Source organism: Helicoverpa armigera, chromosome 7 (genome assembly GCF_030705265.1).
Source record: "Helicoverpa armigera isolate CAAS_96S chromosome 7, ASM3070526v1, whole genome shotgun sequence".
Classification (NCBI taxonomy): Eukaryota; Metazoa; Arthropoda; class Insecta; order Lepidoptera; family Noctuidae; genus Helicoverpa; species Helicoverpa armigera.
Genome location: NC_087126.1, coordinates 4,904,823 through 4,910,143, shown reverse-complemented (window position 1 = coordinate 4,910,143; position 5,321 = coordinate 4,904,823).

Sequence of the window (5,321 nt, the reverse complement as noted above, 5' to 3'; positions counted from 1 at the left end):
CTTTTATTTTATTTATGATACGAAATTGAGAACGCACAAGCAATTACATATAATAATAGGTTGATATAACAGTTACAAATCGAATGCAAAAATCAATTTTGAATACGAGTAACGTATCATTAATCTAGCAATAAGTCGTTTATTAGCAATAAATAAAACTATCGTGATCATTCATCAGCATCGACACTCGGCGCAGTGCTTTTTCACCGTCGCTCCCATCCCATATTAAAATGCTCCATGTTAATTTGTTAATTACAAGTCGACGTTCGCGAATTACGGCTTACCTGCGTTCGCTACATAAAACTGCAGTTAGTATAAATCAATATGTATTCTCGTACATATTTCTGGTAGATATCCATAATTCAGTAGCGTTGAAACCCTTTACGCATCGTGTATGGGATCGGCGAAAAACTCCGTATTTGTGTTGTGCGTATTAAAATAATTTATTCAGTTTTTTGTGTCCCGAGAGTGAGATTTTGCGGCACGCTCGCGAACTTTGACGATGTTCGCCTGTAGACTAATAATGTTTAAAAACGTATAAAATAGCCTCGTTGTGTGTGCTTCTCGTGATATCTTTGTTTATTGTTAATGAATTATAAATGAAATGGTAGCGATTTATTGTCTGGACGTAAATCAGGCCAAATTGGATGTTTATGGTTCAACTGCCTGTCATATTTTATCCAATTCACTTTCGTGTCTATTTAAAATGCCTCTATCTGAATTTATTGTACATTGACTCAAGTCTAATTTATTCCCAAGTAAAAATAATAACCAGTAGAACTACAACATGCAACAACACACATGAAATAATTACTGGTCTAATACAATTAATTGCCAGAATAGCATAATTAACGCCAACCGATTACACATACAGCATTCAAGCATTCGCTCATCTCTTAACCAATGGGGCACTTGGAATAACCTTACAGTGGGCAGACGCACCGAACATACTCACTTTATCACCTGCGACCGCGCTCGTATAAATCAAAGTAAAACCGCGTATCTACATTGCAATTAAGAGGGGGCGAATCCTCCTAGTGTACGCAATAAGTTTTGTACGGGAATAATAACATTTTATCTGGGATCTGGGAACATTTATAATAATTACATCAGAGTATTGACAGGCCCATTAATATCTGGTCCATATAGCGATGACTGAACAGCAGTGATGTGGAGTGGTTCTTTCGATAATAATAATTAATTTAGGTTTTTTGTGTTGGTTGGTTTGGGAGAAAGAAAATAATCTGGACTTACTCATTTGTAGCAAATTAATGTACCTATCAAGTACCTATAATATTTTGTTCTGATAACATCACCATTGCCTAGTAGTAGTATTGTAAACGTTCATGACCACTAAAAAACTAAATCAAAATGCACTTAATGCTTACAAGGAATGTATCCCATTTTCTAAACCCAACGTTATCTATCTCTATACAAATACCTACAAATTTATCCTACTTGTAAGCTCTAGTCTTGAAACTGCTTTGATATTGAATACCTAGTAGATATAAGAGCAACTTTTGTTTGTCAAACAGAATGGATGATTAAAAAACTCCTTTTAGTTTAGCGCCAACAATTACTTCAGACAGTTCCTGTTCTCTGATTGTAACTAATATAGCAGTAATCGCGATGCTCTTTTAATTAAAGCCCAAGAAGTTTCTTTGCGGCTCTACGCTCTCAGTACAGTATCTCATTTTGTCTCTTGTTCAGAACCTGCTATGCGAAATTAAACCCTATTGTCTCAGCCTTAGCGCTACAAATAGATAATTTAAATATTTTTAGAACATCTATTTTCGTACATTCCTTTAATTAACACCGCCTAATTTGATGCCTTTGAAACGTTACTACGAATCAGATTGTTTTTTGTTTTTTTCAGACAGAAAACACACCAGAATGAGCATTTTCGTGCCTATTAATTAAAATTTAGATTAAACAGAGTTTGTAATGTGTGCCTGGTGCTGACCTGACGACGGCGGCTGCGAAAAGTTTTTGTTTCTAAAAAATAATTATCTAGACTTTCTTAATTAAAAAAATACTCCAGCAAATTTTGATACTAAAGTCAAGATTTTCAATTTAGTCAATCTCAGCAAATTACCTTGACTCACACAAATGTCTCAGACATAATTTTATAGCCAACTAGGCTATTAAAACCTACGTAAATGAGACTCGTCTCATGTCTACGCAGAAGTTATAATAATAATAAATTTTCCCAAGAAATTTGATCTTGCAGTGGGCCATTTTGTTGATCCTGTATTTACGACGGCAAAACGAACACTTGGGCCATATTAAACGATGTTACACGCTTATAATCGCTATAGTTTCACGTAACAGAACACCGATTTGCAATAAAAAGTAAAAGCTTATGGTCGTGTTAGGTTTTATCTCGTTCACATAAATAGCGCGGGAGCTGGGAGCCTCGTGGTAAACAATTTAGCTTTGTTAACATTGCCGGGACATTATTAAACAACGATAATAAGTAGTTAATTATCGACTGTCACACACTTGCGTTCGATGCGCTTCGCCGCTTTGTGCAGAGGTTGACAACAATTTTGGTCCTCTATTTGTTATAGTTGTTATATTTCATTAATGCAAAGATTAAATACTTATGTACTGCAAGACATATAAAATCCATGTTAACGGTCTCATTAGATATTTTCTTCAGTAAATATAGTTTATGTTTCTGAATAAAAATATTCACGAAAGAATTATAAAACTAAGATAAATGAAGTTATACACATTGGAGAGTAATATAAAACCGATGTCTTAAAGCTTGGGGAATATTAAAGTTTTATGAAGATCTAGTATAATGGACATCACGAGCTGAAAGTTGTGAACTATCGGAAATCTATTTTACGACGAAGCGTACTACTCGACATTTTCTTTATCATGTTAATCATAACTTGAGTTTACTGGTCTTACCTTTATAACCATCTTAAATTTATGGTTATGCAAAAATGATCGTAAAAACAGACAGGTATAAAATGGCTAGTGTTTTTCATTCACTGCCGAATTACTCGTTTTCTCTGACTTTTGTTATACCTAGTCACATTCATTCCATTACCCAACTACAACAAAACCTAACAATATTAAGGCAGCTTATTCAATACAACGTTAATAAACCAACTCATTACAACCGTACAACTAAACAAAACCAACAACAATAACAAATGAACAACGAAACAAGACGAACAACAAGTTGTACACTGTAGAAAAATGTTCGCGATTCCTTCGAAGATTTGTGCGTAAGTATGAGCGTAGAGTGCGCGTGAAATATATGGCTGCGGGCGGACCGCGGCGTCGTTGCACTAACTCCCCTTGATTGGAATCTACCGCAGGGCACACCGATAAATGAGTGCTGGTAGGTACAAGGGCTCCGGGGTATAGCATAGATGTGCTAGATGAGTCAAATTCATTATATTTTTTACCTTTATTTGTTTTATAGTCGCAAAGAGTGGTAGTCACATATTTGGTTTAGGGAATCAATAGATTTTGTCGGTTGATTTTAAGCAGACAAAAAACAGATATTTTTTGGAACTTTACCTATATAGACTTACTTACCTACGTTAAAAAAATATAATGAACTGAAAGCTTTGAACATGATATAGGAGCACTTTTTTTTACGACGTCAAAAATCATCAAATGACTCCTCCCACCACTAAGGATGCAATATCACGTGTGTTCTTCCTATTAACTCTTCTTCTCTTCTTGGAAGATGAATGTTCAACGCTAGGTGATCTTAGCCTGCAAACTCCTGCACCATCTAGGTTCTCTCAAATTCCTCGTAAAAACTAGAGGCCACAATTAAAGCCGTAGCCAACAAGGGCTAGATGTCGTCGCCTATACGCGTAGTCGCGAAACTTCGCAATATGTGATTATTCACTTGCGTAAATTACGACTATCGCCGGCTCCGTCTTTTAAGTTAATCTCTATTATTTTAGACCAGAATTCTCCCTAGAGCTTTGCGTACAATTTAAATTGCAAAAGGAAAAATACATTGATTCATGGTTTTGTTTTTAGATTATCGCTGAATGATCGATTCGTGGGATAAGAGTGGAAATAAAAGACGCTTATTTAGACGTATTTGCAAATAGTAAAAGTAGGAGGACTTAGATGTTTAAATGCAAGAGTACGTTGAGCCGAAATGGCTGGATGTGACATAGGTAGCTTAGAACTTGGTTTCAAAAGTGAGGGAGTACAAAATTGTTCTTTCTCAGTTTGTTGTTGGATTTGCTCAAGGAAATTGGTTGTAGGTATGGCAACTGTTACGCGATGCGTCTGACAGTTTGACCTTTAAATGTGTTGGTTCAGCCAATTTGCAGATTAGATTTTTATTAATGTTCGTAAAGTGATGAGGGTTGTAGGTATACGCTGTATTCATCGTCCCTTCGTACCCAAATAATCAAAAAATAATATAATTTTATACATTAATTTATACAAGAATGTTCCAAAAATATAACAACCGTGGGCGAAGATTTAATCCAGACATTAACGCTGAATGGTCCTGATCCATCATTTGGAGTTTTCATGAACAAATATGAATGATGTTTTAGCATTAGTATTAATTCTTATGGATAAATTATTACATCACAATTTAAGAAAGCAATTATACTTTTGTCTTGTTGAACGTTGCACGTGTCACCGACTCCAAAGATAGTAAAATGGCAATCTCATTTTCTCCAATCAACCATATCAAAACTGAACATAGTAGTTATATATCGTTTTCTCTCTATTTCTTCTCCCTTGACATGGAGGTTGTGGTCGCGTTGGGATGTCTACGCCGATGGCACAGGACACAACTGTTGCGATCTCCTGCCATCTTTCCCTTTTGGCAGACACCTTTCCTGGTACAGTCAGATATGCGGCTTTCGACCACAGAATTTGTAAATCAACCGTAGGTAATCAGATGCAGTAGAATCGTTTAAATACGCTTAACTTTTGACTGAAATTGACACGTGTAAATCGGGACATGAACACAAATTTTCAACTTTACTTCGAACAAATGTAGCCTCTAAAGTCTAAATGTGCTGAATCAACAGCTTATAAATCGCTTGCTGCTCTGCTATCGTAGTGTGTGACAGTTTGAACTATTAGCTGTTCTCAGAGCGTTTAATTGGTGTGAAAAATTGCAATTAAACCTTCTCGGTGAAGTGCGGGAGCGACTGATTGTGGGTTTACTATCTTTTTAGATTGTGTTCCCGAGTGGACTTGGTGCGAGTATTATAATTTTAGTCTGTTGTTTACAGAGAGGATCTTTCAATCGATAAATCTTATTGGTATTTTAATTAGAGGACACTTTGTGTTATTAGGTTTTCAACTTTCAT